Source organism: Arachis ipaensis, chromosome B07 (genome assembly GCF_000816755.2).
Source record: "Arachis ipaensis cultivar K30076 chromosome B07, Araip1.1, whole genome shotgun sequence".
Lineage (NCBI taxonomy): Eukaryota > Viridiplantae > Streptophyta > Magnoliopsida > Fabales > Fabaceae > Arachis > Arachis ipaensis.
The window spans coordinates 78106540-78118124 of NC_029791.2; the positions used below are offsets into that span (position 1 = coordinate 78106540).

Sequence of the window (11585 nt, forward strand, 5' to 3'; positions counted from 1 at the left end):
CATTCTCCTATGTCACGCCTACACGTGAGCCACGCTTACGCGTGGGCACCCCTGTCTCACAAACTCTTCTCTTCTTCTCTTCTCCCCATTTCTTTTCTTCTTTTCTCTTCTCCTCTCTTCTTCCCTTCCTTCAACCATCATCCACCACCACCAATAACCATTTACCACCATCTTCATTAGTTAGTTAGTTTGAATTTTTGTTCTAGCAGATTAGATTGTTAGTTTAGGTTATATCTTCATGCTAAGTGTTGGATTATTGATTTGTTTTGCTGATTGTGCTGAGATATTGCTGCTGATTACTTAGAATGCTATTTTAGCATCATTGTTGTTAATTTTCATGGTTGGATAGTAATTGAGGTTGTAATTTATTGTCTGGTATTGAGTTTTGCTCGTGATACTAGTGTATACCAAGTACTTATGACATTGCCTTCAAGAATATTTTTGGACTTCTAAATTGCATGTCGTAGCTAGCCACCATGTAATTTGAATTCATTATCCATTATTGGGTAATTATATGTAGTTGATGCATTTTTTGTTAGGTGATGCTTGTTTATGATTGATTTTTATTTCAATCACCTAGTTGATGTATTGAAATTGAGGAATTGTGAAATTGGATAATAAGCTTACCTAGTGATATTTTTTAAGCTTTTTAAGCTTTATGGACTATGTTTGCTATGTGATTGATCTCATCTTATATCTCTCTTTTACTAAGTTGCATAGCAACCATGTTTCCCACTTCATGTCAATTAGGTGATGCAAACGAACTTCAAGGTGTATCATTGATTGATGTGTGAATTTCATATTTCATTTGGTTCATTAAATTTTCTTGCACATCAATCAATGTTCACTCATTATCCAATTCACAATTTCTTGATTCTTGCTTGAGTACTTTTATGCTTCTTTATTGCTTGTTTCTTTGTCTTAACCAACAAGTTTTTTTTAAAGTAATTCAAGCATATTAAAATGGGTGAAGTGCATGCTTCTTTTCTGTAGTTGTGACACACTATTTTCCTTAATGTCACACACTGATTCACTCACTTCATTTTAGTGATCATCACCTCATTCCAACAATCTATACTTCCTTGCTTGTGCATTTGCTTGTCTTATTGTATCCTGTTTCCTATCATTCAAGATGATTCATCATAAGAAAAAACGGAAGCAGAAGAAAGAACATGCAGCAGTCGGTTGATCCATTAGCTGAAGGTGGCAATCCGTGTAGTCGCCGTACTTCACTTGTTCATCTTTGAATGCACCGAGGACGGTGCAAACTTTTAAGTGTGGGGAGGTCGTCCGACCGAATCGGCCATTTTTGGGTGACAAATTTCTAATCCAACACTTTCACATTTCAATTTTTCTGTTATTACTAGGTCTTTTAGAATGTTTTGTTTCATTTTCTTGGTTTGCATATATATAATAAGCTTAGTCAAAATAATGAAATTTTTGAAGAATTTTATCTATAGGGCAGTGACTTCCAAAATTGATTTGAGTGGGTACATTTTTTTATTGAAACTTGCTTGAACTATATTGTGGATCATGTTTTTGAGCTGAGAACACATAAGTTTGTGAGTCTTTGAGCCTAATTGTGTGGTTGCATCATATAACCATTATTTTTATTCTTGTGTGTTATTCTCTTTCTATAATTGTAATCTTTGATTTGTTTGATTCTTTATGTCCATCGTTTGATGTATGAATACATTTATATGATTGAGGCCATCATTTCATTTAGTCACTTACCCAAATAGCCTACCTTTTATCCACCATTGTTAGCCAATTTTGAGCCTATTTTAAATCCCCTTTTGTTCTTAATTTTAGAACATTACTAGCCTTTAAAGTGAAAAACCAAGAATGTCCTTAATTTGCATATTTGATTAGCTTAGGCTAGTGAGAGTGTGTATCATTTAAGTGTGGGAAAGTTTGGGAATATTGGTTGAGGTAAAAGTGTATTTTTTGTATTTTTGTTGATGATTTTGGGAATTGGGTACATACTCATGCATTAAATGTTTAAACCATATGTATTGATACTTTTGTATATATTTTATTTTGAAAAGAAAAGAAAAAAAGAGAAAAAGAAAAATAAAAATAAAAAGAAAAAAAAAGAGAAAAAGAAAGCAATAAAAAGGGGACAAAAATGCCCCAAAGAAAAGTAATAAGAATAATGCATATGGGATGTGAATAAAAAAGAGAATGCATGAGTGTGTGAAAAAGTGAATAATGGGTAGTTAGGTTTGCATTTGAATTGTATAGATTGTTATGTGTGTTAGGTGAGAGCTTAAGTTAGTCAAGGATTCAAATTTCAAGCTCACTTGACCATATGCATCCTTCCCTTGACCCTAGCCCCATTACAACCTTTGAAAAATTCTCATGATACTTGTATGGATACATTGAATAATTGTTGATCGTTAGATGAAAAAAAATATTAGAAAGCATGATTAGAAAGCATGATTAGAGGAGAATTGAGTGAATCAACCCTATACACTAGAGCGACTAGAGCGGATACACATCCGGTGAGGGTTTGATTGCTCCATTCTATGTTTCCACCGGTTATTATTTGTTATCTTGCAAGTTATAAACTCTTTTCAATAACTCAATTCAATTATAGATTTGATTTGATTATAATTGCCTTAGCCCTTGTGTTCATATATATATTCTTGAAAGTTGATTTGTTTTGACTAAGTAGTAGCATGCATATAGATAGATTGCATGTAGATAGGATGCATTTAGATAGTATGCATTGAATAAATGCAACACCTTTTCTTGTCTTTCTTGAGTTTAGCATGAGGACATGCTATTGTTTAAGTGTGGGGAGGTTGATAAATCCCAATTTTGTGGTTTATCTTGTGTTCAAATTTAGTGGATTTTACCAACTTTTTCCATATTTATTCAATGAAATAGCATGATTTTGTGAATTTTTCCTAAATTATGCTTAAGAGAAAAAGCATTATTTTTAGGCCCTTAATTTGCTCATTTTATTTCTCTTTAATTTCATTCGATTCCTTGATGTGTTTGTTTAGTGATTTCAGGCTTAGAAGGCAAAGATTGGATTGAAAAAGTGAAGAAAAATCATGCACAATGGAGAATTCATGAAGAAATGAGGATTTGGTGGAAATCATCTCCACGAGTACGCGTGACGCACACATACGCGTGAGTAAGAGCATCGTCAAGTGACGAGGATGCGTGACCCATGCGAACGCGTGACCAGAGTTCGTCAAGCGACGCGTGCGTGTGACCCACGCGTACGCGTGACAAGCGTCACGTGACTTCATTAAAGAAAATGTGGCTGGGGATTTCTGAGCTGCATCAGGCCCAAATCCAACTCATTTCTGAAGCTGTTAGAGGCAAAATTCAAGATGGAACAAGGGAGAGCAATTAGGATAGTTTTAGAAACATGCTTTGGGTTATATTTTAAAGAGAGAAGCTCTCTCTTCTCTCTAGAATTAGGTTAATTGCATTTTAGATTTAGGTTTAATTTCTTATCTTGATCTAGTTTCCTTTACTTTTCCTTGTTCTATTGCTTTAATTTTCTTAGTTTTTCTTGTGAATTCCTTATTTTGGTCACTTTTATGTTCATGAACTCTTATTGGATCTTGATTTTCTTTAATGCAATTTTTGTTGTTTCTTTGTTTATTGATGTTTATTTGAGTTGTTATTATTGTTATTTTGCATTTAGTAGTTTTAGATTTTATATTTCTTTTTATTTTACCATGCCTTTCTTTTATCCTTACCAAGTGTTTGATAAAATAAAAGATTGGATTTTAGAGTAGATTTTTATACTCTTGGCTTGTGAATGAGGACTTTGGTCCCTTGAGATCATTGATGTCCAGTTTTATTGGTGATTTAGGGTTGCTAGTTGGTTCTAGGATCAACTAGGTCCACTTGACTTAACCCTCCGATGTTAGAGGACAACTAAGTGAAATTAACTCTTTGTAATTTTCATGTTGTGGTCAATGATCCAAGATAGGAAACCTTGACCCTTAGTCCTTGCCATGAGTGTCTTTTAGCCTTTATACTTTCTTGATTGTTAGTTTTATTTTCTTGTTTATCAAACCCAAAACTCCAAAAATATACACCCATAACCAATAATATGCACACTTCCCTGCAATTTCTTGAGAGATGAAACGAGGTTTAAATACTCTTTATTTTTATTGGTTTGCTTAAGTGACAAACAAATTAAACTTTTATTGAGGGTTGTTTGTTGTTTTGGATCTATACTTGCAACGTGATTAATTTTGTGAAAATTCCCAATCGATAATTTCCCTCTGTCAGTCACGTGTACGCATGACATGAGCAACAAAGATGTTACAATTTTTGCATCTATTCAAGCAAAATGGCACAAAGACACATAGAATTTCAAGGCAACAACCAAATTACCAAATTAAACAAACTAACATAATTGAAAACTTCATGAAACAACCATCATTCAACCATATCTAATCAAACTAAAGAAACTCATATCATATCTAACAAATCTAATTAAAGAGATGAAAACAAAGTGAAAGAATTATAAACAAGGAAGATCATACCTTGTCGGGGTGTCTCCCACCTAGCAGTTTTCTTTAACGTCCTTAAGTTGGACGGTCAATGGCTCAATTCTCTTTTTGGGGAGGATCCTTCAAGAGGAAGATTGATAATAAGAATTATTGCCGGTTTAGAATTTCACTCTAGAAAAGAGAACTACTTCATTGATAGCATACTCCAAACCAACAATGAACTCTCACAATCAAATTTTAATCTAAAGGTGTCACAATTCAAACCAAATTATCTGAGAGTATTTAGACTCCCAGGTCATCCTTCATAGGACTTGCAAATAAAATACTCAATTATTGGCTATGAGGGGGATTTGGGGGTTTTGATTATAAGAAGCAAGAAATTAAAATGGTGAGTAATTAAATGGAAAGCAAGTAAAAGCAATGAAAATGGAAATTGAATGGTAAAAAGAGCTCTTGGCAAGAATTTGGGAATTAAGGATTTCTATCCTAGTTATGGACCACAAACATGGTAATTGTGTAGAATTAATCCTAATTAGATAATCCTAACATCGAGAATTAGTCAAAAGGGCATAATTGATCTCAATCCACAAGTCTTAGCCAACTCTATTAATGGAAGGCTTAGAGTTAGTGGAAACCAAATCAACTAACAATCCTAACACAATGTAGAATGGACATCCACAACTTAAGTTCACCTAATTACCCAAATTCCCAACCAAGAGTGTGAAAAACTAGGCGAAAATCCAACCAAGCATTTTATCAAACACTTCGAAGGCATAAAAGAAACGCATGGTAAAATAACAAGAAATAATAAAATTTACAACTACCAATTGCCAGAAAACAATAATAACAACTAAATTGAACAATAAGAAACATAAAACATAAATTGCATTAATTGAAATTAATAGTAACAAAGTGTCATAAATATAAAGGAACAAAAGAAAGGAAATAACAAGTAGAAGGAGAGAACAAGAGTGCAAGAACAATAAATGGCAAGGAAAACTAAATGAAAACAAAAATTAAACCTAAATCTAAGAGAGATCTAACCTAATCTACCCTAATTCTAGAGAGAAGGGAGAGCTTCTCTCTCAAGAATATGACCTAGAGCATGTTTCTGATCTACCCTAATTGCTCCCCAATTGACATGGAGCGATGTCTCTTTGATATAGCACTCAATCAGCTTCAGAAAGTCCAAAACTGGGATCTGGAAGCCCAAAAATCACCCCCAGCGATTTGCATTAATGAGGTCACGTGCTAGGACTTGTGCGTACACACAGACGTGTGCGTACGCACACTTGCCGATCTTTCACTTGTGCGTGCGCATAGATTGTCGTGCATGCGCACACATGGTGTTGTGCTTCTTGTGTGTACGCATAGTAGGTTGTACGTACTTACACTCCAGTGTGTACTTCTCCTTTGTTTTTTTCATGTTTTCTCCCAATAGCATGCTTTTCTTCCACTCTTATCAAGCCATTCCTATCTATTATACCTGAAATCACTCATCAAAACCATCAAGGCATCGAATGGGATGAAAGTGAGATGAAATTGATTAAATTAAGTACAAAATAGTATGTTTTCACAATTATGGTCAATTTAGCGAGAGAACACAAAAGTATGCTATTTGGATGAATAAATGTGGGTTTATATGATGAAATCCACTCAAATCAATCCAAAATTTATCATCAAATATGGATTCATCAATTCCCCTACACTTAAACAATAGCATGTCCTCATGCTAATCACAATCAAAGGAGAAGGATAAAAGGGCAAGCAATTTATTCAATGCAACTACCTACATGCATGCAAATATGCTAAATGCTATCTATCTATATCTATACTATAGTCTCTATTGAGTTTGGCAAAAAACAGACAATAGAATCTCAATCAATCAAAAGGTAGATCATTAGGGCTAAGGCAAGAAATTAAGACAATATAACCAATGTCCAAAGATTTGATTTGAAATTTTCAAAAACTAACAAGCAACTTGCAAGAAGATACAAGATAAGAAATGGGAACAAAGAATTGAGCAATTGAACCCCTCACCGGATGTGTTTACACTCTAATCGCTCAGTGTTTAGAGCTTAATCACTCAATTCCCCTTTAATCATGTTTTCTAGGATTTGATAGTCATCTAACAATCGACAAATACTTGATGAATGAATGCAAATATCATGAGGTCTTTGGAGGGTTGTAATGGGGCTAGGGTAAAGGTAGGATTAATATGGTTAAGTGGACTTGTAGATTGGATCTTAGATTAGCTCAAGTATCCCACCTAATCCTATATTAACCTATTTACACAAGAAAACAACCCAACCTCCCATTCATCTCCTTTTTCACATTCACTCGTGCGTTTTCTTTCCAATTCACACACATATGCATCCTTTATTTACATTCTTATTATCATTTATTCCTTTTTCTCTTTTTTTCTTCTTTTTCTCTTTTCTTCTCTTTTTTTTTATACAAACAAAGTATGTACATCAAAATTTTTCTTTTATCATAAAAAGAGATGCATATGTCTTAATTAATGAATGCATGAGTGTTTACCCAGAAGTAGATTTCTGCACTATCTGCACTAAGTTACTCATTTTCTGTAAACCTAAGTTACTAGTTTAGTATAAAAACTACTTTTAGAGATTTATTTTGAACTTATGACATTTTACATCTCACATTGAATCTTCTACGGCATGAGCCTCTAAACCCCATAGGTGGGGGTGAGGAGCTCTGCTGTGTCTCAATGGATTAATGCAATTACTATTGTTTTCTTTTCGATCACGCTTGATTCTGTTCTAAGATACTCACTCGTACTTCAATATAAAGAATATGATGATCCGTGACACTCATCATCATTCTCAAATTTATGAACGCGTGCTTGACACCCACTCCCGTTCTATCTGAGCTCAACGTAGTCATTGGGCGACAGCTTGAGTGTGTATCTCTTGGGTCTCTGATCCACGGATTTGACTTGCCTCTCCTGACAACAGAGCATTCAAATCTGTGAGATTAGAACCTTCGTGGTAGAGGCTAGAACCAATTGGCAGCATTCCTGAGATCCGGAAAGTCTAAACTTTGTCTGTGGTATTCCAAGTAGGATCTGGGACGGGATGACTGTGACGAGCTTCAAACTCACGAATGTTGGGCGCAGTGACAGTGTGCAAAAGGATAGAGAGATCCTATTCCGACACAAGTGAGAACTGACAGATGATTAGCCGTATGGTAGCTGTGCCTGGTATTTTTCATCCGAGACGAGAGATCCGACAGTTGATTAGCCATACAAAAACCGTACCTGGACCATTTTCACTGAGAGAACGGATGGTAGCCATTGACAACGGTGATCCACCAACATACAGCTTGCCATAGAAGGAAGCCATGCGTGTTTGGAGAAGAAGACAGTAGGAAAGCAGACATTCATATGACAGAGAATCTCCGGAACCTCAACCTGTTCCTCATTACTGAATCACAAGTATCGTTCATTTCATGTTATTTACTGTTCATAAAAAAATTATTTTTATCACTAATCTCTTGACTAGGAGTTACAGGATAACCATAGCTTGCTTCAAGCCGGCAATCTCCGTGAGATCGACCCTTACTCACGTAAGGTATTACTTGGACGACCCAGTGCACTTGCTGGTTAGTTTTATCGGAGTTGTGAAAGGTGTGATCACAATGCCGTGCACCAGGAAGCTTCAATGAGGGTGTGCATAAAGGATTTGGGAATCAAAGGTGGGAGGAGCCTCATGCTTATGGACAACCTTCTTGGCAACAACCTCCTACGGTTTCTTATGGGTACAATCCAACTCCTAATGCATATAAATTTAATGGATGTGGTAATCTCCATTGTGGTTGTCAACCACAACCACTACATACATATGACCCCTCCCCTCAACATAGTTTTGAACCACTATACTCACGAGCCCCTTATCACCAAACACCTCCATATGACCCTAATCCTTATCCATCATACCAACCACATCATGAGCCATATGAACCACCTTCCAATTATGAATCCTTTCTCCCAAACAATGAACCATCTCTTCCACCACCACCTTCATTGGGCTAATCTCTCCAATGCCTAATGCAAGAACAACAAGAACTTCTAATTCGTGGCCAAAAGTAAGGGGAAGTGGTGGCTAGCTTAACCGAAGTGATGAGCCAATTGGCATCAATGTTTCCAACTATCCAAGACACCCTTATTGCTAAATATGGAGGATTAGTTAAAGAGCACAATGAGAAGGAGAATTTAGAGCTTCAAGGTGAAGAAGAGGAGTTGGAGCAAGAATTGCAGCCAAGGGAGGATGTTAAGATAATTGAGCCGGAAGGAGTGGTTGAAGATTTAGGAGATGTTGTAAGTCCATGGGAATGTAAAATTATAGAGCCCTCTTCCAAGAAGCTTGATATTCATGTTGAGGAGGGTGTATAACCTCCAAAACATAACATGGTTGAAGACTTTGAAGAGGTTGATCAAGAGATGGATTCAATCATTGATGAATTTCTATCTACAATTGAGTCCTCTCCTATTGGACATGAAATTGAGCTCATAGAAGAATGTGCACAATCTCTTATACCCTTGGTAAGCAATGAAGAAGAGATTGAATTAGAAGAAAGCTATCAAGAGGAAGAGGTCAAAATTGAAGAAGCTTACAAAGAGGTGGAGGCAACCAAAGAAGAGCACAAGGGAGTGAACTTCGCATTGTCAAAGTGTGGGGAGGCCTGATAAACCATTATTTTATGATTTATATTGTGTTTAATTATGTGATTTTATCAAGTCTTTGCCCACTTATTCATATGATTAGCATGAATTTATAATTTGTTCATAGCCTGGGTCGAGCTGTCCAAACCGGGATGTTCAGTAGCAAAGCGACCGACCTCTTTAGGTCAAGCGGACCGACTTCTTTACGAAGAACTCGGCCAAATTGACAGGAAAGCCCAAAGAAGGGTCCAACTCAAGGAATACGACCCAGATCCAGAGGCAGCCCACACCTATGGAGATAAGGGCGGTTCCATGGAAGATAAGCTGACCTCACCCAAAGATAAGATAAGATAACTAACTTATCTTATCTAAAAAGGTCACGCCACACCATTATAAATATATTGGAGCGCCCAGGTATAACTCATACTCTGATTCTACTAAAAACTTGTTTAATATCCATGCTAACTTAAGCATCGGAGTCTCTTGCAGGTACCCCCACCCTCCGGTGACCAAGGATCAGCAGTGCAGCCAGCCCAACAAGTCAGACACAATAGCTCCAGCCGCCACCCACCAGCCGGACACGTCATCTCCGACCAGTACAGAAGATCTCGTCCGAGATCGACCTCCAGTTTCAGGTAACCCTCGGAACATTGGCGCCGTTGCTGGGGAACCTGGAAGTCATCCCGACACCATGGCGGACGGTCATGACAACGACCATGATTCAGATCTGGAAAATAGAACACCGCACAAGAACGCGGACATTACGCTAAAGGATACTCCGGAATCCAACGGGGACAAAAACTCATCAAATCTGGGGGTAATAAAAGCACTTCAAGACCGCTTAAAGCAACTTGAAAAAGAAACCCAACAACAACAAGAGGTCGGAAAGGATCTACAAAGAGAGGTACGGCGGCGTCGAGAATTGGAAGATAAACTACTGCAATTAGAAGCCGATCTCAAATCAAAAGCTCCTCGGACCACTCCTGAGGAAAATTCACGCAAAGAGCAAGATCTATTCACCAGGGAAATCATGAAAACCAAAATTCCAAAAGACTTCAAACTCCCATATATGACTTTGTATGATGGCACCACAGATCCCAACCATCATCTCAGCAATTTCAGAAGCAGAATGTACCTCACCGACGCCTCAGATGCCGTTCGCTGCAAAGCTTTTCCAACAACTCTTACGAAGACAGCAATCAGATGGTTCGGCAACCTACCTCCAAAGTCCATCTCAAACTTTGACGACCTAGCCAAAAAATTCCTAGCCAGATTCTCCATCCAAAAAGATAAGGCCAAACACGCCCCTAGTTTACTGGGGATCAAGCAAGGAGATTGGGAGAGCCTCCGCAACTACATAGAAAGATTCAACAAAACATGCATGGACATACAAAGCTTGCCAACAGAGGCCGCCATTATGGGACTCATCAATGGCCTATGAGAAGGACCTTTTAGCCAATCCATATCAAAGAAGTACCCTACCTCCTTAGACGAAGTGCATGAGCGAGCAGAAAAATACATTAACATGGAAGAAAATGCTCAGTTGGGAGAAACCTCAAAATCCGGGGTCCCCTGCCGAGATAAAGACAAGGAATCCAAAAGGAAAGAAGATCGACAAGGGGAGAAAATAAAAAAATACCACAACTACACCCCTCTCAGGGCATCCCTAGTTGACGTATACAAAGAAGTCTGCCATACGGAGAAAATACCCCCAGCTCGGCCACTCAAAGGCAAAAGAGGAGGAGGAAACCGGAATGAATATTGCGAATATCATTGAGTGCGAGGGCACTCCACCAACGAGTGCTTCGATCTAAAGAACATCATAGAAAAATTGGTGAGGGAAGGAAAACTAGATCGGTTTCTAGCCACCCGAGATGATGACCAAAGAAAGAGACGAAGGGACGAAGATATCGGACGAACCGCGCGATCACCTCGTACACCGGAAAGACACGTCCACATGATACACGGCGGATTCGCAGGGGGAGGAATCTCCAAATCATCTCGCAAAAGATATCTCAAAGAAGTATATCATGTCGAGGGAAAGGAGGAAGCACCCGACATCCCTGCAATCACATTCACTAAAGAGAACGCATCCGGTATCATCTCGGGACACGACGACCCCATGGTCATCACCATCATACTGGCAAACGCCAATCTCTACCGCACATTAATAGACCAAGGGAGCTCCACCGACATCTTATTCAAAACTGCCTTCGACAAGCTCGGCCTAGAAAACAAGGAGCTTAAGGCACACCCGAACAGTCTATTCGGACTGGGAGATACCCCGGTACAACCACTGGGACACGTATCACTACATACAACCTTCGGAAAAGGGAATCAATCCAGGACACTCAAAATAGACTACATTGTGGTCGACGTAAGTTCAGCCTACAATGCTCTAATAGGTCGGACAA

At 37.9% G+C, this 11585-nt stretch overlaps 1 long non-coding RNA gene across 1 annotated transcript in view; it reads left to right on the top strand.

The window, feature by feature from the left end:
• LOC110264250 overlaps positions 2243-11585 on the top strand; it is a 22838-nt gene continuing 13495 nt past the window's right edge. The window contains exons 1-2 of the long non-coding RNA XR_002350045.1: positions 2243-2254; positions 4896-4898. This is a non-coding gene — a long non-coding RNA (uncharacterized LOC110264250). The remainder of the gene's footprint in view (positions 2255-4895; positions 4899-11585) is intronic.